This window comes from Sinocyclocheilus anshuiensis, unplaced genomic scaffold (genome assembly GCF_001515605.1).
Source record: "Sinocyclocheilus anshuiensis isolate Anshui unplaced genomic scaffold, SAMN03320099.WGS_v1.1 scaffold869, whole genome shotgun sequence".
In the NCBI taxonomy this organism is placed as follows: domain Eukaryota; kingdom Metazoa; phylum Chordata; class Actinopteri; order Cypriniformes; family Cyprinidae; genus Sinocyclocheilus; species Sinocyclocheilus anshuiensis.
Window position 1 is genome coordinate 1,514,774 of NW_015558630.1, and position 24,376 is coordinate 1,539,149.

At 39.6% G+C, this 24,376-nt stretch overlaps 1 protein-coding gene across 1 annotated transcript in view; it reads left to right on the top strand.

The window, feature by feature from the left end:
- LOC107680755 (B-cell lymphoma/leukemia 11B-like) overlaps positions 1-24,376 on the top strand; it is a 60,929-nt gene that overhangs the window by 33,856 nt on the left and 2,697 nt on the right. The window lies entirely within an intron of this gene.

Below are 24,376 nucleotides of genomic sequence, written 5' to 3' on the forward strand. Positions count from 1 at the left end.
ACACAGTTCTCTTGCTGGTCTTCTTGTTTTATTCCCTTTCAGTTGTTTCAGTTAAGCCTAAAGTCAGACTAAGCGGCCGTTTTGAAGTGATAATTTCCCACTTTTGTCTAGTTTTCCCATTTTTTGCCTCACTTTTTAAATGTCTGCATTAGCCACATTAGCCATTGCCTACGTTCAGATGTATAATGCAGCATTTTGCTTTTTTTCCCCTATATGTGCATTTCAAGTTTGCAGTGTGGATAGTATTTTGAATGTGGCATTGAGGTTTTTTGGGATGTCCAAGAAAACAAGCAGGGTTTTTTTTAATGTTTTCCTAGACTAGATGTACCATTGCACTTTTTAAACTTATTAACACTTAAGATTAACATTCAAATTTGCATTAATAGTTTATTTACTGACTTAACATGCTAAGCTGTTGCATTTGAAATAATTTGCATTTTTACATTACCGCGAAATGTAATCAAGCTGGCAAGATCAATTGGATTTATATGTTTAGAGCTATTAATTTCCTGGCCGTCGTGTAAAGTAGACGTATTTGATTTTAGCAATATCTCTGTTAATCGGCAGTTGGTTATGTGGCCCTCTGCAGCTCATGTCAAACTGTCCTCCATAGTTATGACATGGCCTTACATGCTGCTAAAGCCGTTCCCTTTGGTGAACCAGACTTTAATTTCTTCCCTCCTGTGTGTTTAATCCACTACTTCAAAATTCAGGAAAGTGCTACCTTTACTTAGCTTTTGAAATGCCTTCCAAATCCTTGCATTTGGGTTGTGTCCAGCAGTGGCAAGAACAGGAAAAGCCAGGAGGAGTGAGAAGCCGAGAACGAGAGAGAGAGAGAGAGAGAGAGAGAGAGAGAGAGTGAAAGAACGAGAGAAAACAGTTTTAGTCATTAATAGACCATAAAAAAGGAAAGCTGCATCCATGTTCTTCTCAGCATCTTGAAATCCTTTTCAGATTTTTGCCTCGTTGCTTTTTTCAGTTAATCACTTTGCATGCACTCATTTAAATATTAAAATTTTCTTTAATCATCAAAGGCAGTGAGCCTCATGCATATTCATATTCACACCCCCCCCCACGCTTCCACCAGAATTACAGGTTCATTACCTCGCTCCAAAGCCAAACAGTCATTACCAAGAGCCAGCTTTTTAATTGCGGATGCCTGGCCATCATCGCCTTACTGCTAAGATTTAAACTTCCATAAGAATATAAAAAAAAGATTTCCCAAGTTCAAAATAACTTAAGATACTTGTTATACATTCTCTGTGCCTTGGAAAAAAGTACAGAGAGGAGAGAGAGACCGAGAACGAGAGAGAGAGAAAAACCTGTTCTCTGGCTGGAGCTCTGAATATTTGTCAAGAGGCTTGACGAAAGTTGCATTTGCATAATGACTTTGTAGTTCTGCATTAATAAAATTTGCATATGAAGCCGTGTTAATTACTCCTGATCAGGCTTTTTTGCATTCATGCATGGTAATTTTCTGCGACTTGCGAGAATTGATGTCCTGGTGTCAGGGCTGTGATTGGTGGCGGTGGTGCTTGTAGATGTGGGGATTTGTGTGTGTGTGTGTGTGTGTGTGTGTGTGTGAGTAAGTGTGTGTTTGCGTATTTGTGTTTTAGGGGGGTCAGGAGGAGATGGCGTCGGATGTACTGGAGAGAAAGAGGAGATGGCACATTTGTGTGTTTGTGCGGGCCTCTTTATTGCATCGCTCTCATGCTGTTGTCTCAGATATCTCCTGTAATTGGTCTAAGAAAAAGAGCAGTCATTTAAACGGCTTTCTATGTAATAAAACGTCATAAAGCAAGCAGAAGAAAACAGCCCCTCAACTGCAGACAGGCATTTCAAATCTATTGTTTGGCCTATTTATTTCTAAACAAGACGACTGTTCTCTGCAATAGAAGGCTTCGGTGTATTTACCATCTGAATGGGGGATGTTGTGAGAATAGAACCAAAAATAGGATCGCTTACCTTCTTAATTTTCATTTCGTTCCAGATCTTCCCGTTTTCTTCCTCCTATTCCCCCCCCCCCTTTTTTTTTGTCTCACACCTGATTGGTTTAATCCGTCTTATTGCTAGTATGTAATTAAGTAACATGTTTACATTTCGCTTTCTTTTCTTGGTTTACTTAGCGTCAGCTTGTGTGATCTTTTTTTTCCTCCTTGCAAACCTGATAAAATGTTTCTAATTGCGATGTCTTTTTACTTGCACGTATGTGTTTTTTTACCTTTGAAATGAGCTCCATTTATTCAATCCTTAGGGATTTGCCTTAATTTAAGCATATCAATTTGTACACTTTTCACTAACATTACTTTTCCACTGATTTTTCTTTTCCCTTTGTCAAAGCCCTGCTGGGTTCAAGCATTTGCTTATGGAATTTTGTCCCCTCGCTTGTGGTTTGGCACAGTCATCACACAACACTGTGTTGCGCATGCATGCATGTGTGTGTGTGTATCCAGTTGTGTGTGTATGAGTAAATGCCCTTGCTAGCAAGACTGAGAAGTGTGTATGTGTGTTTGTTTCTCTCCTTTTCTTTTTCAGAAACCGGTGGTCTTCTTGTCATTTTGAAATAGCGACTGAATTAAACACAACTTTTACCAGCATGAGGATTCTGGGGCTGGTTCCAAATCAAAGAGATGTGTTTTGAGCCAACAGACGCTCAGCATATGAGCGCTATGCTGCAATGCACAGAGTGTGTGACAGCTCTGGCATACCTGAAGCCTGGCGTTTTCTAAACGTTGCCATGTGTGCCATCAGTGTTGTGATAATGGCAGAGAGAAACTTACAATGCCGCTAAACCCTCAAGGGTAGTGTAATCATAGCATCCCGCTCATATTACATGCATCTTTAAACATCAGAGCAAGTGATTTCTTTGAGCAAGAGGAACTAAATTGTATGAAATACTTGAAAAAAAAGGTATTTAGAAAAATCATATATTATTAATTTAGGAAGGCAGAGTTGAGCCAAAATTGACTCCCTTTCAATTTATGTGTTGGACGTTTGGACTTTGAATTGAATTGGCCACACCCCACAGGAAGTTGAATTGGAATGATAGGAAGAGGAATGTACTGAACTGTAATTCAAATAAATTCAACCTTTTTTTTTCTTTTTTTTTTGGAATATATATGTACTTTCATATTGGTCCACAAAGTAAATTGATTAAATATAATACAAATATTAACTAAATATTAACCAATATTTGCCAATGTTCAAAGTTTGTTACTTTTCTAGTTACAGTTATTTTAATTTGTTTCAGTACAATTTTTTTCTACTTCCTTACATTTTAAATTCGAATTCAGCATCCTTTTTGCTGCCTCAATTCACCCCCAAATAATTTGCAGTTTATCGTTTTTGTCACAGACGAGGGACTGACAGACTTCCCAGCGATCTGTAAAGAAGTAAACAATTCCCTCCTACTGTAATTGTGAGAGTGTAATCTTGTGTGCTCTGGACTGCGTACAAGCTTTAAGAGGTTACTATATCCCACATGAAGACATCAAACAGTCCCTGTGCCACTTTGTGGCTGTCGTATGGCGGGATTTTAGTCTCTCCCGACCACAGGCAGGGAATAAACTTGTCACTAATTTGGACTGTGAGCGCTGGCAAGGCTCTGTGCACACGCTGGTGGCTTTCGCCCTCATGCTGGCCTTTGTTTTATTTATTTTTCCGTTTCTTTTATTGTCAGCAGAGATGTACACAGCACACAGATTTCTCCTGCATCACTCGTGCGGAATTATTCAAGGTAACCAACAGCTTTTAAATCCTTTTAAGATTTTAGAGTTGACTTCTCAAAACCAAATACGTATATAGTGGTATTTTGTATTTATCTGCATTTGTTTAGCCCTGTCCTCCTCCTGCAGGTTTGAAAGCTGCTGTGCTATTCAGGAAAACTGAGCACCTTCCCGGCTCGCCTTTTGCATATCCTTACAGAGGCTCCATCAAACTGACAGTGTTTGTTTTGTGAACTAGTCTCCATGAAGATTTGAATTTGTAAAGCGGGGGAGATGCCGGGGACGAGAGCGTATTGTAAGCCCCTGAGGCTGGGTCTAAGCAGGCCTAGATGGCAGTCCCTCTATACCTCCCTCTAAAGCCGCTTTGGCAAAAGTGGATTGGCACCGCAAACAATGGGGCGGGTGTAGAAAGCAGTGGACAGGATGGGATTACCAGGTTAGCGCAGGTTCCTCCCAGTGTTTGCATATTCTCCTGGGCCGTTCAGGCTTTTTGACACGACGCGTCTGAGGGAATTAGTCCATCTCGCCGGTTTAAATCCAAACCGTCTAATGAAGCCTCTCAAGCCTGGAATGCTTCCCATAAAAGTGTGTTGCCATTTAGCAGGAGAAATCACCACTTAACAAAAGCTAATTTTTCCCTCTGTTAGCTCAGGAGGATTAGGGGCCAGTGGTTGAATAATACAAAGTTTGTGGATCATGCGGAGAGGTGGGGGAGAAGCTTTTAAGAGTGAAATTAAAGCCCGGTGACAGTCTACGGAGGGGTTGTTTGTCACTGTTGAAGGTAGGAAGCGTGGCGGAGTGCGTTCGGAAGGACCGGAGCGCTCTATGGAGATTGCGTGCACTGGTGTGCGCGGGCGGGCGGCACAGCTTGACGAATGCGTGTTGATCCCCTTGTTTAGGGGGTTTTAAGTCTACCCAATTTCACATGCTAGCGGTCGCAGAGCAGGCCCTAGACATTCCATCCTGCCAGAGTGATGGCTCTAGCCCCTTTAAGCTGAAATGCATCCTGCAATATTGATATTTGTCCCCCAGGGTCTCTCTCTTTCCCCCTCTGCCTTTCTTCCCCTTTGCTTTATACTGTCCTCTGTCTTTCTTCTTTTGAAACCCCCGGCATGTAAAGCAGCAAAATGCCAGGCCTGTGTGGATATGGCAGACCTATAATCATGCTTCTCTTACAGTAATTGCTCTCGTCTGTGGAGTTTAGAGAAAGCGCTATATCAAAGCGCTGGCTGGAGCAGGGGATCACGCGCTGCATCGTTCGATTGTCCCGTGAGACGCTCTCGGGTTAATCCTTTCCCTCGCCCTTCACCGTGACGAACCGATTGGCGTTTGGTGAGTCTGCAACCATTTCCGAACTTTCCATCCACCCGTCCCTGTTTAGGTTTGGCACATGTAGCTATCAAGACTTTATTTTGTTCTTCTGTGGGTGAATTCTGGTGTTACTTTACTATTTACTCTACACCCGGGACTGTCTGGGTGGCAGCGTGGTGAAACTAGAGCAAGTGTCTGCTTTCACCTCGATTACTCATCAGAGGCTCAGGCTTGTGCATTTAATCCAACCTCTGTCTTTATCAAAACACAATAAGCTCGACGAAACACATCAAATTATTCCCCTCGAAATGGCATGAAAAAGTGGCCCCTTTAATCTATTAAAACAATATGGCTGCATATACTAGCGTTTTCCTAGCTTAGAATCAATTGGATTACTTTTTGAACTCCTGAACAACAAAAATTGGCAAATAGCTGCGCTTGTCTGATAATTTCATATCTTTGACAAAAGCCGCTGTTGTTGCAACCTGTTGGAAGGCCAAAACCACCCATTGGCAGGCTAATTCATTTGCTAGCTCAAGGGCCTTTTAGCTGTAAACAATGCTGGACCTCAGCCAACAGCAGTCACTTATTGTGCTTTAATACACGTCCTTCTGATTAGACGCAGGAAAATAAATCACTTTCTTCAGCACTCAAAGCCACCAGAGAAACCCGCCGGTTAATCCAGCGAAATTGCTTGTGGCGGTTGAGTGGAGTAGAGATGAGAGTCTTGTTATTTTAAGATGGCACCCCTGTTGTCTGTATAGAAAGGTGTTAATGCACCTGGCATGACTTGAAGGAAAAATTGAAGATGAAAGGCGTATCTTTCAGGTAATTGAGCCACTTTTGTTTAGTTACCCTCTCTATCCTCTTAATTAGGACAAAGTTTTCTAAGGAAAGCATTATTTGCATGTGGGCAGTTAGGCAGTTGTTGTGTTAGGCCACCCTGTTCACTTACATCCATGCTAAGTCTTTATGCTGTGTCTTTATATGCAGAATTTTCTTGTGTCCCAGGTGGCCACGTCTTGGTCGGGAGAGATCTGTAGACCCCCGGCTGGGAGTATCGCTCTGTCCGCAGTCTGTGGCCCCTGTTGTTGGAAGAGGATGCCATGTGGAATTTTGCCTCTGGCGGAACTTTGGCCATCTGCCTAATTTGAAAGTGAGAGGTAGCATGTGAAATTAAATTAAATGGAGGCCAGTGCATCAGCCCAGTTTAATTTGGGCTGGAGAGTCAACTTTCTCTCTCTTTTTGCCAATTCAAACATCACTTCCCTTGATGGCACTAACCGATCTTCTCTCTCTCTCTCTCTCTCTCTCTCTCTCTCTCTCCTTAGAAATCAGATAAGAATTTAAGTCAATTTTTTCCTCTCTGCCGAGGCAGGGCGAGAAACCATTGCTCTCTTTGACAGTGAGCATTTTCCAGTTGTCTAGTGTCTGGCTGTCCAGACATTTCTAGTGTCTCTGTTCCAGCTCTCCTTGATGGCATGGACTGGGGCAACCTAGTTAAACTTTTAGCTGGCTTACTTTTTTTGATTGCTAAATCCACACTGCACTTTGTTTACACTAATTTGACTTGTACGTAAAGTGAGGGGTTAAAACTGGTTAAAGTTAGAAAAAAAGTGTCATTTTATTTCTTAAAAATCTATCTTAGGCTGACAGCAGTATTTTGGAACATGCTAGCTGGTAATTAGCTGGTTGACTGACTAAGAAGTTCCAAAATCCAGCTTGACCATCATAAGATGTCAAGACCAGCTGGTTTGTTGCTTGTCCAAGATTGTCTAGCAGCTTGTACCAACTAATGACCAGCTAAACCTACAGTACCATTTTCCAAAACAAATATTTACCAGCTGGATTTGATTGGAGGTTGTTATCTTGCGAATTCTAATGGGGGTTGTTCATCCAAACTTGAAAGTGAGTAAATTATGATTTTTATATTGTTCCAAATTTGTATGATATTTTTTTTTCCTGTGGAACACAATGAAATACTTTTTGAAAAATGTTTTTGTTCATTTAATGAAAGTCAGTGGGGTCTAAAACTACACTGGACCCCACTGATTTTCACTGTATGGACAACAGAGACATTTTTCAAAATATCTTCTTTTGTGTTCCACAGAAGAAAGAAAGTCATACAGGTTTGGAATGACACGAGGGTGAGTAAATGACAGAATTTTCAATTTAGGGTGAACTATCCGTTTTATCAAATTAACTAGATACAGTATCTCAGGTCCTCAGAGCCTATATCAGTACATATACCAGGTATATCTGAAAAAACAATCCCTTGAATTTAGTCCCGATGTTTATAATGTGCTAGAATGTCAATGGTTGACCAGTTAGAAGTGAAGAGTTGATATTTAAAGTTCTTCCTTCGCTGAGGACCAGGTTTTGGGAGGAGAGAAGGGGGCGTTCGAAGAGCTCTGTTTCTGGCTAATGAAAACAGATTGGACTGGTTATGGGAGAGGGCCTGGTTTCAGTTATACTGGAGACAGGCGTACTGTGTGAATGCCATACCCCCCACTACCACCACCCTTTCCTCCATTTACAGTCTCTGACATGTTTTTTCCAGCATTACTTTCTGCTGTGCTCTTTTCTTAAGCTTTTTTTTTTTTAAGCTTTTTTTTTTTCCAACTCCCTTTTTCACTTGGGAATTAAAAAGAAGGAGAGCAGCTCATGGCTCATGTAATCATGCTCACCATTTTGAGACATTTATTTTTGTTGTCAGGGAAAAAATTGGTTGCAAAGAGTTAAAATCTCACTCACAAAGAGCATTTTCAAGTGTGTGGTTTGACACGCTGAGCATGCCAGCGTTCATGCCGCTGAGAGTCATGTGATTATCATCATCTCTTTGACATCGGGGTCATTTTACAACTTCAACTCATGGTTATAATCATCCCATGAGAAAATGTTTTCTTTGTGCTCACAGGGAGGGGTACTTTGTTTATGCAGACTGGAGCACCCAGTTTCTCTTATTATTTTGTCTAGCTGAATGCTCTACAGACAGGGATACAAAACATTGCCTGGGTAAGGCAGACCTGGCCCCCTTCGAGCGTGCGTTTTAAAAACTTCCGGCCTGTCAGTACACAAACCTCTGTGTTTTGTTTGCTAATTGCAGCTACATCATCCTCCGTGTTTGGTCTGGCTCAGTGATTTAAATATTTCATGCAGTTTGCAGAAAGGCTTTAGTTACAGTATTTTTTGTGTGTTGCTCTAAAACAACATTTACATTCAGTTGCAGTGCGGCCGAGTGCCACGGAAATGAAGTGCTTGTGCAATTAGTACGTTATTGCTAGCTGTTCCTCCCCGGTCTGAAGTACAGAGTGGGCTGGGACACAATGGCTGGCGGGATTATTGGGTGCATTTGGTACGCCTGATTACATTTTACAGGTGCTTGTTAAAGCGAGCCTTTCACACTCCTGACTGCCTGATGATAGGAAGCACCTCTCACACAGGTCATGTGTTTATGTACGTGCGTGTGTGTATGTGTGTGTGTTTTCACCACTCCTGAGGTCCAACAGTCTCAGCTGCCCCCTGTCACAGCGCAGTCCATCAGGTGCAGCTTGCGTGTGATCAGGCCCTTATAAGGGCCATTTAAGATAGAAGACACACATCCTCCCCCTTTCTCCAGCCCCTCGATTCCTACTCTAACCCATGTCTGGTCTGAATCTGCTCTTCCAGGACACAGCGCACAGGTTCTCTCTGTCTCAGCAGTGTAAACACAGAGAACTTGGCGAGAGCGCATAGACGCTGCCTCTGAAACCACATAAAAACACTTACAGGTTTGTTCAAGTATACTTATGAGTTGACTGCTAATGGATTTTAAAGGTGCTGTAAGTGTTGTTAGCCATTCTGGAACGTCTATTACTACACATAGAAAGTTCCTGAAAAGACAGAAAAAAAGTTCCAAAAAGTTGTCCACTTGGATTAAAAAAATGTGATCAGATGTTACTGTCAGATAATAGGGACATTTTCTACGTGCCAACACTCTTACAGCACCTTTTAATTGAGCTAGTTTCTCCAGATTGACCACAAAATGTCTACCTGTATCCTTAAACTTCTGGCATTTTTCGTGAAGATTTAATTTTTTTAGCAATTAGGACCCTGTTTACATGACTTTTTTTAGGCAGTGCACATCATCAGAAAGAGAATGAAGATGATTTTTTAACAGTGAGAGAGGGAGTGAATTGACAATTGTAAGGCAAATGCTCACAAAAGTCTATTTTTTGAAGGTAGTAAGGGATTTAGCTGTTCTGTTAGTATGATTATGCTTCATACGATATCCTGCTAATTTTTTCGAATGCAAGTATCACCTGGCTTCATGCACCCCATAAAATGCACCTCTCTCGAATTTCCCCCAAGCTGGCATCTCTGCACCAAAATTGCTGGATAAATAAAGGTGCCCAACCACAAGCCAAAGCCTAAATTTTGCTCTGCCGTGGGAGATATTTTTTTACACCCACTTCTGAGGCTACTGTAAACGTGTTTAGGAATCCACAGACCGATCAGTGAGGCAGATGTTTGAGTCACCTTCCTCATACATTAGTCTGACAATTGCAGGAGTCAGATAAGAAGTAACTCAGGATGCTGGATTTTTCTATAAATCTCTGCCTATAGCACAACAGTTTCACAAGCTCCTTTTTAGTTCTTTGAAACAACTTAAAGGATTTTTATATAGTTCAGAGGTTGCTGTTTCAGTTAGGTATCAATTCTGTCTCCAGTATTTTCCCTTAACTTGCTTAAGTTAAATAATATAAATAAAAATAGAATAAGAAATTAGCTATCAAATCTGATTTGATTTGCATAGGCCAGATAATGTGGTCTTGGAAGAATTTGATGAGGAATATTTGAGTTCATATTGCATTCTGTTATTTAAGTGAATGGGAGCACAGTTTGTCACATGTCCTGCAGGGTACCTGATAAAAGTACTTTGTTACTAATATTATTTTGTTTATTAATTATTTTATTTATTTATTGAATATACATCAGTACATTTTCACAGATTATTATGTAGATGTAATGGCAGTGCCTGTGCCCCAAAAGACTGGAGACTTGTTATATCATACAGAGCCAGGCCCCTCTTGGGCCTGTACACTTTGGACCCTCTCACTCTGGCATGGGGGCAGACTGAAGAGGCTGTCCAAAAATATGTTGGTTTTTAGTCCCGTGCAAATCAGGCTTATGGTGTGTTCACAGTGGAAGTACAAGTCATGGCATCGATGCAAAAAACACGGTATGTGCCTGGTTAGACAAAAACATGACATGAGTGGCAACAAAACAAACATCCTCGCTTTAAACATTTAGACCACGATTTAACAATTATTAAAATTGTTAATATTCACTAAATGGATGTGAACTACCTTGCCAGTCACTTTTGATGTTTTTGTCTGATTTAGCATCCAGGGTAATGCGGCATTCAGAAATGAATTAAGAATGCTATTTAAATTCCTGAATTTGAATTGAGGTAAGCAGAATTGCAATTTTTTTATATACAAGGAAGATGAATTTAATAGAATTTTTTATTTTATTTTACTTTTTTTATTAGAAAAGCAAACTTTGTCAAGACTTTGATTGTTGGTTTGGCAAAGATTTCTTTGAGTTTAAAAAAGCTTTGAAATTGAAACATTCAGTTCTTCAATTCTGAATTTTGCCTAACCTGATCTTCGCATTAATTTGCTATGACTACTTATTTCTATTGATTCTATTCTAATGTTTTAAACCCACAACATTTGCAATTCTGAGAAGTTCTCTCTTGCATTTTGAGGCAGGCAGGTGAAGCTGCTGTTACTTATGACCTGTGTAGCAGGATTAAGAGGTTTGAATTGCCCCCCTCCCCCAATCTAATCTAAACGCAGCCCACTTCCTCACTCCCCCCCTTCTTCCCAGTGCTGACCAGCCTGATGCCGATGTTAAGCCATGTCTGTCCCATTCACCTCTAATCCTTTTAATTTGTTAACATGACACAGGCTTTCATACACAGAGCTGCTGACTTAGGCCTTCCGCATTAGCTCAGGTTCCTCATCCAGAAACTATTGAAAGCATCTACCTTTTTCACACTGTCGCGCACACACGGCCACACTTCCACACGGGCACACTTATGGTAATTTTAAAGCCTTATTTAAAAGCTGATGTTCTCCAGAGGGAGTAAATCCAGTGGACTGGTAATGACAGTTTGACATCCACCTTTCCCCCGTCCGCAGAGAGGATGAAGGAAGATGAGACCTTCTGTTCTCCTTTAGCTCCCTCTGCTTGACAGTGACCCAGCGAGCCACGGTTTCCTGACATGATGTTCAAAGTTCTGACCCACACACGCACCTTTGCACACACTCCACGCCTATCTACCGCTGGCCTGTTTTGGAATGACATGACCTCATTGGAGAGAAATTGTTAATTCTTCTCTCTGCCTTGCCACTTTGCTGTCACTGGGTGAGTTAATGAATTTAATTCATTCTGATTTTCCTAAGCTGCTCAGCGTTTGTTTAAATTCATAAGAAATAATGTCAGTAACCCTTCAGCTCCGTACCCCCTCCCGACCTGCCTAATCCCTGCCTCCCCTAATCTCACGTGAGGAGATGGGCCGTGGCGCTGCCACATGCACCCAGATTTTGCTCCACACGGGTTAGTGTAGTGAGGAGAGGAGAGTGCGTCTTTGTCAGTCAGGGGAAAAGCTTTAACACAGGCAGTCATATAAATGTCAGTTCTCACGGTCACGTACTTTTCCTGTCAGAGATGAATATAAATAACATCCTTTGCGTGAAATTATGACAGGATAATGGACGTTCGTGTTGGTTTTTGGGAGTAGAGGTTTGGCATTTTGTAAGGGCTCCATGCTCCAACTTCAGCACAAGTCCAAATGGCTAATCACTTGTGGTGAACATTTTTGAGAACTCTCTTAGTTACAAACTCAGACTTGATTTACCATTTGCTGTTAAAGAAGATCCAATGCTTGCAAAAAATGTCTAGGTAGCATCGCAGTTAGGTTTTGTGTGCTGCAAAAATTCTATTGTTAAAAAGTATTCTTAAAAATACATTTTAGTCAAGATGTAATCCATGAAAATTTCTTAGTTCAGATTTTATGCAGTGTTGTTTTTCAAGTAAATTTATCTTGTTTTAAGGGTTTTTAGGTATTGAAAATACTGAAAAAACTGAAAAACAAGACTACTTCTCAAAAATCTTTGCTTTGTGACCCCTTTCTTCCCATCATTTCCAGTCCTGTTTCTCACATGTGTACAAATAAAATTGGTGATAATGACAAAATAAAATAAAGACAAGGTGTGACATATGTAATTAACAGAAAAAATGAAAAAAAAAATAAAAATAGGGAAAACAAGTGGGTGAAAAGTAGTGAAGTAGTATGTCCAAACTGCTGAAGTGTGTTTATCCTCTTGAACTCAACCTGTCCAGTTGGGGATTTGGCAGATAGGAGGCAGAGAATGTAAAGCAGATGTTAGCTGTGGGAAATGGCTGTGCGCTGTCCAGTCCAGGTTTGCACTGGTATGTCAAGCAGGCTGTAAAAAAACAGCTGCTTCTAGATTCCTTCGCCTCATTTACACTTAGTAAATCACCCATGATTCCCTGCTCCCCTGCTGAATGCTATCTCTCCCCCTCAGATCTGCCCACTGTCTTTGTGGCAGACGTTGCTGTCTCCGCTGAGAACACTTTGAGATGCGTAACTTTGCGGCTAAGGATGTCCCTGCTCTTTATGGCACTAGTTCACGATTATCTCTCCTTTTTGAGGCTTGCGGAGCAGGTGTAGCTCTTCCTACATGTGTACGTCATGTGTGTAAAAGTGCGAAGCATTCCTCCACACGAGGGGAAACCGGGGGCAGGCGCAGATCTGGCTTTCCACAGCTTTGCTCACAGCAGCACAATGCGCCGGGACTGATTTGCATGTAATTGTTGCCTCCGATTTGCCATGATATTCATAAACAAGACATTAGCAATTCAAGGTGAGGAATTAGAGGCCTGGGAGACTCCCAGATCACACGTATGGTAATGAAGCCCCTGGCTTAATAATGCAAGAAATGTCAGGAAACTTTCCACAAGCTGGGCGGACAGGAGGGAGGCACCCTGTGCCTAGGGCTCATGTCATCTTTGTTCTAAATGCAAATCAGTTTGTCGTGACATTGACTCTATCAAATGTGGAGCGCTCCGACACCCCGGGCCCAGAAGTGGGCTGTCAGGTCTGGCTTAGCCTCCTAGGTCCACTCTAGCTCACGCAGCGGATTCTCTCGTCCTGCGCTGCCTACTTCATGGCATTTGGAGTTATCGATCTGCAACACGGAGTACTTGTTTTTGTGTTTTCCTCTCTGTTTCTTGTTTTTAGTCCTCTCACAGGAAGACTTTAACAGAGCAAAGCGCTGGAGAGAGTCAGTCTGTTAGCTGGAATTCAATCCGCCTAGTCTGCAGGTACAATGAAATACAAGGAATATAATCTTGACCTTAATAATTTAAGGACTCCTGTGTGTGAAAAACTCCAGGCAGTTCAAAGAGAGATGACTCCAGCTCAGAAAGGGAGACTTCTAACGCTCTGGAAATTCCAAGGTTATCTTGAGTAAGTCCTGGTTAACAGGATGTCCAGTTTTGAAGTGGGATTTGCAGTCCCATGTGACCAATTTTTTCTCCTTCTTCCCTTTGCTCATCTCCAGCATGAAAAGACAGAGTCTCCCAAAATAACTCCAAATGTTAAGATATTAATTAAACATTAAGGGGCGAGAAGACGGATAATGAGGGAGACTCTTCACAAACAGGCTGCCTAGTGCTCCAGTCAGGAAGCCTGGGATGAATGAAGGTACCAAATCAGTTGCTCTCCACTCTCGGTCTCTGCAGTCATTACACAAATTACCTCCCAGCTTCAATATCCGCCTGCACCTCTTGCAGTTGTCATAAGTAGCCCTGGTCATTAGAGTATGCTGGGTAATCAGATGGAACAAAATTCATCCCGAGCAATTAAAAAACACCTCCAAGACCCGGTGGCTGGCAATTAAACCTTTCACTGCGCATCTCGACCATCATCGTCTTGGTTGTTTTATATCCTATAACTTCGAGCGAAGTATTTAAAAGTTTGACCTTAAGACAATTCCTTCTCAAATCAGATGTTTAAGCCCTTTTCTTCGTATTTACCTTGCATCTACAGTTTGTTTAAAAGCCTAATCTGTTCCAACGCATGACAAATACCCTTTTGATTTTGCCGTAATAAGGCATTTGCATACATTTCTCTTATTTCACAGCACACAGAGTGTAGAGCGGGGAATGAACGCTGTAATTTGATGGCCTTGACAAAGTTGACATTAATCCTAAACTGTCTAGGGATTGGCACTTCCCCAGCAATTGTCGATCTAGAGGTAAACCTGTTTCCCTCACTGACTGGTGCAGCCTTCCATAATAGCCATGATTTAATTTAGCTATTTAACCTGTAATTCCAGCAATATTTATTGAAGAGCGAGGGGAGAAAATTGGGCCATTAGGTGCTGAGGATGAATACATTGAGATGAAAATGAACACGCCTAACTGGTAGTTGACCTTCGCGTTTTGTAGCAGTTTTTATTAGCGCGGGCCACAGTAATTACTGCAAATTGAATCATAGAGAAAACTGAAATCATTTGGTAATGAGCATTTTTATTCGTTATTGCACTTTCCGACTGGGCTCTGAGGTATGAAGTCGCCGCTCGGCATGCGTTCCTGGGAGGATTCCAGTACATGGAAACCCGGCTAAATTAACACTGCCGAATATTTCTTCTCAGATCTGCGCCATGAAACGGTGTAACCAGCTTCTCCAGCTCACACCTCGTACGGGTATAAAGACATACATTATAAACATCTCTCTCTCTTTTTTTTTAACCAGATGATTTTCTCCCGGAACCTGAGGTGATGTTTTGTTGTTTGGTTTGTTACATACGGTGGCTGGATTTTGTTGTGTGCCATCTTTAAAACAACATCCTCTCACATCCTCAGATGTTGTTTTTCTGAGCCGGGGAGAGATGGGGGCTGGGGATGCCAATTTATTTGTGAGCATTGTCTTTTTTGGACGGCATATGGCGCATCCTGTAAGACGTTGCAAGATGCAAATTCAGGGGAGTCTGACTTTAAATGAAGCAGTGACAGTGACAGGAGCCCTTTTGAAGAGCACACATCACAGTACTCCAGGGAGGAACAGCAGGGAAGACCCACAATGCCGTGCGGCTCTCTCATTCTCTCTATCTCTCTTTCTCCCCTCTCTGTCTGCACCACCCACCTCTTCCTTACAGTATGAAGGCATTCATCATACAAGAGACCAGCGTTACTGTATGCATGCGGCCCTCATTTACAGGCTTATCCAGCACCCTGGGTTCCTCAAAGGGAGGCTAGCCATAGTGTCGAAATCCTGCAGCCATAACATCATCTTAGTTCTACCAATGTTTACAGTCTCATTTTGTTTTTAATCTTACGAGTCTTTCTTTGTTTAGCGTATAGCGTTTAGCATGAGGTGACGTGCTGTGTCGTTTACGTATCCATGGATTATTTCCATTCTCACAAGGGACTCCAATTTGCTTTTTTTCCCTCTCGCTCTCCCTCCGTAGATTCAGATAGACAAGTATTTTGCCTCACAATTGCGTCTCTGTTTGATGCGCTCATCTGGTTGAATAGAGACGTGTGGCGATTCTTTACATTCAGCTGCGCAGTGCTTTGCAGCTAGACGCTGCGCTTGAATGAGGCTGCCGCCATGTTTCACGAGACCTGTCTTTGCTCTGCAAAACAGCAGCTTGAGTCCTAATTAATGGGACATGCGTCGCTCTGCATATCTATCCGAGGAGAATCTAACTTAATTTTCGAGCAGGGTGTCCACACTAATAATCGTTCAACGGAATAGTCATCCCGAGGCCTGTGGAGTTTAGTCCCTCTAAATTATCATTAATCAATATTACAAAAAAAAAAAAGTCTGGGAGAGCACGCCAGGATAGGGATGAAGGTGGAGCTTATTAGAGACGTCTCAGAAGTTGTTTGCATGAGGCAGGGCCTCCCCAAAAGCATGGCGCCTTATTCAAAACAAGCGTAATAAAACCAGGGTGTTAAGCTTTGGAGAATCTGCAGAATTATGTGCATCGGATATACTGAACTTTTTTTTTTTAAATGTAATGTATGGAATACGAAGGAACAGTGTAGTCTGGGATGCGATTTCAATGTTACTCTCTTAGAAAAATTACCCATAATTCAAAGCTGCCAAATTTAGTACATCACGGTGCTCTTAAATGCGTTTTCTACACAAGCACCCTTAACCTGTTCTTATTAACAATTACGGTAATTTTTCACTTTTCAGCAGCTTCGTTTTATTTTTGTTTCAAGCTGAAAAATGTTTCCAGACCACCATAATGAAGCACTTATGTCTCAAAGGCTTCTCGGTCAACGGCGTGACTCTCTCTGGATCTGTCGTTACTGTACTATGACAGTAGTTTCTGTTGGAAATTTGGATGGCGTAACTGTAAATGCCGAAAATGGGACACCGGACTCCCTTGTGGGCTCAGAAAAGCTACCGTGCACGAGTGAGCTAGTTTCTCGCTCTCCCTTTCTTTCTTGCGCGCGCTTTTCCCTCTTTCCTCTGTAAGCCATCCAAGAAGCCCCCTGCCAAAGCTGTGTGTGAACCACAGCCAAACAAAACACAGGCAGCCATCCAGGCCAGCGCGGCACGCTTCCACTAATAGAGAGAGAAAAGCTTCCAGACCCAACACGCTACTTACAGGATGGCAAAATTCTTTACGCTAGATAATAACTTAATGACAGCCTAAATGAAGTCCCTATAGTGAAAACCACTGTCAGCAAATGAGCACCTCATTAAAAGATGCTATATCCCTTTCCTCCCCCCTCCCTGTCAATTAATAACCTGCCTTTATTGTGTCAAAAATCTGAAATTCCTGGAGATTTTTGTTCCTTTGTCCTCGCAAGACAATCTGATTGTGTCTCATTCACTAACACACACGCACACACACACACACACACACACATTCACCCTATGCTTTCAAAGCAAATAATATAAACTATGTAACAATTTATGCCAAAGCAAACATTTTTTTTTTGCTTTTTAACTGTCTCACTCTTTTTTTTTTTTTTTAAATATGATGATATGGTCTATTTTTTATCTCATTTGTGAATCCTGGACCACAAAACCAGTCTTAAGTCGCTGGGGTATATTTGAACCAATAGCCAAAAATACATTGTATGGGCCAAAATTATAGATTTTTCTTTTATGCTAAAAATCATTAGGATATTAAGTAAAGATCATGTTCCATGAAGATATTTTGTAAATTTCCTACCGTAAATATATCAAAACTTCATTTTTGATTAGTAATATGCATTGCTAAGAACTTAATTTGGACAACTTTAAAGGTGATTTTCTCAATATTTTGATTTTTTTTGCACCTTCAGATTCCAGATTTTCAAATAGTTGTATCTCAACCAAATATTGTCCTATCCTAACAAACCATACATCAATAGAAAGCTTATTTATTCAGCTTTCAGATGATGTATAAATCTCAATTTTGAAAAATGTACACTTAAGACTGGTTTTGTGGTCCAGGGTCACATTTATGGTGCAAACAACAAAAGCCAATCCATTCATTAAGCACATCTTCAAGTGTACTTTATGCTCAAACATTGGCCTTGTCGCTATTAACGACTACCACAAAATAAGCGTCAAGGTAAATTTGTGACACTAACTGTGAACTGCAATATAAAGTGGCCACATTGCAGAGAATGCATGTTGAATAATTTTTATTCCTCTTTTATTTTTGTATTATTTATTTTTTCATTTTCAGGATGAAAGCTAAAGTGGATCATTGTACCTCTCAGAGCGACGCTGAAACCTATTAACTGTCATCTTTTTATTTTTCGGTTAATGTGCCTTTAAGCCCAGCATTTGCATGCCGTTTAAGTCGGTGTGTGCGAAGAGCCACGATTGTTATTAGTGATAATTTCTCTTTAATTGAATTGGGGTCTGCATGCACGACTGATACTGGCGATGACACACACTTTCACACAATACTGTCCTCGTTCTCCTCTCCCGCCTGGCAGCTGGGCCTCGTTGGGAATATCTAATTGAAAATAGAATCAGCCAGTGCTCAGCATGAGAAACTAATCACTCAAAACTTATCAGCAGAATGGGCAGGCTGCTATTCGGCCCTTTCATTTCCAAATCTGAGAAATCTGAATCATCATAATGCACTACAACAATGAAAAAAAATCTGTAATCTGGTAAAAAAAAATCTGGTAATTTAGCGTCATGCTTTTTGTTGTATTTGCAAAGGTAAATGTGTACATATCTGTGCTTGTATACATAACTATGATCTTAGTTTTATTAGTGGATGCTATTCTGAAGTAATCTTTTAAAGTAAATTTTAGTTTTATAATTGTGTATGTGTGGGTGTATATGTAAAAATATTAATACAATTAACAATATAATAAATTTAAAATAATTCCATAGCCTAACAAAGCCTGACTCACAATCCAATAAAATAACAATTTTTTAAATTTTTTGGAAATCACGTTACGATTGTTATGTGTTGCGGATTCCGTTTTATTTTGGGTCTTGGGTATGTCCGCATTTATGTATGCATTTTTGTATTTATGAGTGTGTGTTTTAGGTGCATAGTTAGTATTAGTACATTTAATATTAGCACCTCATTAAAAGATGCTATATCCCTTTCCTCCCCCCTCCCTGTCAATTAATAACCTGCCTTTATTGTGTCAAAAATCTGAAATTCCTGGAGATTTTTGTTCCTTTGTCCTCGCAAGACAATCTGATTGTGTCTCATTCACTAACACACACGCACACACACACACACACACACACATTCACCCTATGCTTTCAAAGCAAATAATATAAACTATGTAACAATTTATGCCAAAGCAAACATTTTTTTTTTGCTTTTTAACTGTCTCACTCTTTTTTTTTTTTTTTAAATATGATGATATGGTCTATTTTTTATCTCATTTGTGAATCCTGGACCACAAAACCAGTCTTAAGTCGCTGGGGTATATTTGAACCAATAGCCAAAAATACATTGTATGGGCCAAAATTATAGATTTTTCTTTTATGCTAAAAATCATTAGGACATTAAGTAAAGATCATGTTCCATGAAGATATTTTGTAAATTTCCTACCGTAAATATATCAAAACTTCATTTTTGATTAGTAATATGCATTGCTAAGAACTTAATTTGGACAACTTTAAAGGTGATTTTCTCAATATTTTGATTTTTTTTGCACCTTCAGATTCCAGATTTTCAAATAGTTGTATCTCAACCAAATATTGTCCTATCCTAACAAACCATACATCAATAGAAAGCTTATTTATTCAGCTTTCAGATGATGTATAAATCTCAATTTTGAAAAATGTACACTTAAGACTGGTTTTGTGGTCCAGGGTCACATTTATGGTGCAAACAACAAAAGCCAATCCATTCATTAAGCACATCTTCAAGTGTACTTTATGCTCAAACATTGGCCTTGTCGCTATTAACGACTACCACAAAATAAGCGTCAAGGTAAATTTGTGACACTAACTGTGAACTGCAATATAAAGTGGCCACATTGCAGAGAATGCATGTTGAATAATTTTTATTCCTCTTTTATTTTTGTATTATTTATTTTTTCATTTTCAGGATGAAAGCTAAAGTGGATCATTGTACCTCTCAGAGCGACGCTGAAACCTATTAACTGTCATCTTTTTATTTTTCGGTTAATGTGCCTTTAAGCCCAGCATTTGCATTTTTTTTTTGCTTTTTAACTGTCTCACTCTTTTTTTTTTTTTTTAAATATGATGATATGGTCTATTTTTTATCTCATTTGTGAATCCTGGACCACAAAACCAGTCTTAAGTCGCTGGGGTATATTTGAACCAATAGCCAAAAATACATTGTATGGGCCAAAATTATAGATTTTTCTTTTATGCTAAAAATCATTAGGATATTAAGTAAAGATCATGTTCCATGAAGATATTTTGTAAATTTCCTACCGTAAATATATCAAAACTTCATTTTTGATTAGTAATATGCATTGCTAAGAACTTAATTTGGACAACTTTAAAGGTGATTTTCTCAATATTTTGATTTTTTTTGCACCTTCAGATTCCAGATTTTCAAATAGTTGTATCTCAACCAAATATTGTCCTATCCTAACAAACCATACATCAATAGAAAGCTTATTTATTCAGCTTTCAGATGATGTATAAATCTCAATTTTGAAAAATGTACACTTAAGACTGGTTTTGTGGTCCAGGGTCACATTTATGGTGCAAACAACAAAAGCCAATCCATTCATTAAGCACATCTTCAAGTGTACTTTATGCTCAAACATTGGCCTTGTCGCTATTAACGACTACCACAAAATAAGCGTCAAGGTAAATTTGTGACACTAACTGTGAACTGCAATATAAAGTGGCCACATTGCAGAGAATGCATGTTGAATAATTTTTATTCCTCTTTTATTTTTGTATTATTTATTTTTTCATTTTCAGGATGAAAGCTAAAGTGGATCATTGTACCTCTCAGAGCGACGCTGAAACCTATTAACTGTCATCTTTTTATTTTTCGGTTAATGTGCCTTTAAGCCCAGCATTTGCATGCCGTTTAAGTCGGTGTGTGCGAAGAGCCACGATTGTTATTAGTGATAATTTCTCTTTAATTGAATTGGGGTCTGCATGCACGACTGATACTGGCGATGACACACACTTTCACACAATACTGTCCTCGTTCTCCTCTCCCGCCTGGCAGCTGGGCCTCGTTGGGAATATCTAATTGAAAATAGAATCAGCCAGTGCTCAGCATGAGAAACTAATCACTCAAAACTTATCAGCAGAATGGGCAGGCTGCTATTCGGCCCTTTCATTTCCAAATCTGAGAAATCTGAATCATCATAATGCACTACAACAATGAAAAAAAATCTGTAATCTGGTAAAAAAAAATCTGGTAATTTAGCGTCATGCTTTTTGTTGTATTTGCAAAGGTAAATGTGTACATATCTGTGCTTGTATACATAACTATGATCTTAGTTTTATTAGTGGATGCTATTCTGAAGTAATCTTTTAAAGTAAATTTTAGTTTTATAATTGTGTATGTGTGGGTGTATATGTAAAAATATTAATACAATTAACAATATAATAAATTTAAAATAATTCCATAGCCTAACAAAGCCTGACTCACAATCCAATAAAATAACAATTTTTTAAATTTTTTGGAAATCACGTTACGATTGTTATGTGTTGCGGATTCCGTTTTATTTTGGGTCTTGGGTATGTCCGCATTTATGTATGCATTTTTGTATTTATGAGTGTGTGTTTTAGGTGCATAGTTAGTATTAGTACATTTAATATTTATGTATCACTTTGTAAAATATTACCTGTATAAAAGTGTGTCTTGTGATATTTAGGTGTAAATGATTCCTTATGGTTATTTTAGGTGGAAATGTGTGCAAACGTGTGTTGATACAAAAATCTAATAGTGAATAGCTACAGCACCCCATGCCGGCACATCCACCTAAACCTGAGCACACTCTTAGTGTTAGTAGCAAGAGAAGTGCTGCACGTTTTCTCTCCCGCTCTCTATCCCCCTCTCTGCCTCTCTCTTCCTTTTTTCATATGGAAATGTGAAATAATAGGGTGATTAAATAGAGCTGTATATTAAAGTACAGCTGACATTAGAATTAGCATAATGTGCTCTCGCCTCGGGCTGCATACTTTATTTGCCATCTGCGTCGGACTCCAATCCCCTTGGGAGTGCGGGCGCTGAACACTTCTCAATAAACTCACGCCCGAGTCCCTTCAGCACGGCCACAAATATCATTTCAGGCAGCGGCCACTGATTCATCTTAATTGTGGGGCAGAAATGAACATTCGGCCCCCTGATGACTTCTGTTTGTCTGCGAGAGTATCAGCTAGTACAGTAGCCTGTGTTTTATGCCCCGGTAGTTAGCATAGAGAAAGGCTCTCTCTCGTTCTCTTCTCTCTTCCCCTCTCTCTCCACACACAGAGGAAAAGGACAGTGCCTGGGAAACACAGACGCTACTTGTTTTCTAGGCCTCCTTTACATGGAGCATTAGTCTTTGAAAGCATCTGCCATAAAACAAAAAGAGGAGGTTGGAGGGTTGTGTGTGTGTTTTATGCATATATGGGTGGGGGGGGCGGCATTGTGCTGGAGCTTACGCTCTGTCCGCTGTAATTAAGTCAAAGGCTTTACAGGACAACGGTAGAGGTAAACAGATGTTCTTATGAATGCACATCAGCCACATAATAACATCTAGTGGTGAATGCATTTTTTTCTCAGCGAACCTTTAAAATGCATTTAAGTGCTTGAAAATGTTTCATTTTTTCGAAGGTTTTTACATTTAAAAGGGCACTGATTCAACATTTCTTTCTGTGTCATATATATCAGCTAACACACATCATCTGACAGAAGCTTTTTGTTTTAACCCTCGTGAGTGACTGTTCGTATTTTATGTTTGAGGTCTCAAATAGTATAAATCTTAATAGTAATTATAAAATATACCTTTCTCCCCATTTGCATTTTTTTTATTAATTAGTATCATGAGTTATTCAAAATCCAATTTATTATTGCAATTATTATTGCATTATTGCAAATTTAAATTATCATAAAGCAAATATGCACTTTTTAGAACTGTGTCTGAAAACAAATATAGTAAATTTGTTTGTTTGAGGTCACTTTGACCATAGGAAAAATTAATTGTAGAAGCTTACAATAAAACAGTGGTTGGAGTGTATTTCTTAGTGTTTAGACCAATCTGAAACTGATGTTAGCATATGATTTATTTTTTTATTTTAAACACTAAAAAAGAATATATGATTTTTCATTGAGGATGTTTAAAGCATATTATTACTTTTGTTTATAATCAGATTTTTATAATATTAGGAAAAGTCATTAGGAATCAACCTGATATTTAAATTCTAAAGGTGTGTGTGTGTGTGTTTAGTTATTAAATGGCATTGGGTCAGACCCCAAACAGTACTTGAAGTTCAAACTATTGATGATGATATTTCTCGAAAGCACAAATAGGATGCTATGATACCGGCAGAAGAAAACGTCACATTTTGGGATGTGCATTTTTTTTTAATGTTGTTAATGTGGAACTTTTGAAAATTTTATATGTGCATAGCACTACTCCTTTTTTTTTTTTTTTTACTAATTTACATGTTTGTGTGCTTACTGTTCAAATTCCTTGATGAAATATTGCATCTCAGTACACCAATAAGATGGAGCTTTAGGCTACTGCTGTATGTAATCCCTTGTCTCTATTTCTTTCAGATGAAAACATACTCCCCTGTTTAGCATTGCTCTTCGGCAGCATGTAAAGGAATGCTAGAACAGATACTAACCATTCATTCTCTCTGCTCTTTTTGATCCTTCACAATAGCCATGATTGAAATAGACACCCATGAGGTCTTCCTAGTCCCAGCTCCTCCGAGCCCTGTGACTGCCGCCCCATTGTTCTATCTACAGTCGCTTGCTCTTGCACACAAACATATACATGTAAACACTCATAAAGGTACACAAAGCACAGCCAGAAATCAAATACCCGAACAATTACAGCAGCATATGTTTTTCTGTGTATCCTAAATTGCCGCATTAGGTCAGAACAGCAAGCTTTCATTTAATAAATAAATGAAACTCATTTCCTAGTGCACAATTACAATTTCGACTTCGTAGATTTTTTTTTAACACCAGTGCCCCTGGAGGACAGCAGAGATGGTTTAGCATCCTTTTTCATTGTATACTCGGTACACTTCGCTTGTTTGTGCTGCAATGGTAATGAGTCCCCTTTGCATGGTGAAACCGGTGTAATGGTGAAGTTGTAGCATCAATTAGTCATGTACAGTTAAAGCTCCAGAGCCACACCAAGCACAGGAGCCACTTTTTAACACATCCTCTGATCTGAGAACTGATACTGTTCACACTTTACCTGAACCCAGAGTGTATGCAGACTTCACACATTTACTTGCTGGTATTTAATTATATGATTAAAATACCTGAAATATGGAATAAAATTGTTATCAGTAAAATTGTGCAATTAATTCACTAGTGAGCCATTTTTTTTCTCTAATCAAACTTGCTCTCAGAGAAGCAGTGATTCACTGTGATGTCATTAAGAAGGGAGGGGGCTTTCCAGGAAGTGTAACTATAGAATAAGATAAAAACGTGAGACGAAGTAAGAAAAACAATCTTGAGAAATTCTTAATGGAACAGTAAATAATACCCTTGAGCTGTTTTAAATGCCACAGACTTTAACACTCACACCGGTGTGCTTTTTTCCCCCCATAGCCTCTTAAATCACAGGCAGTGTTTTCACTCTTTATTTGAAACCATTTATCT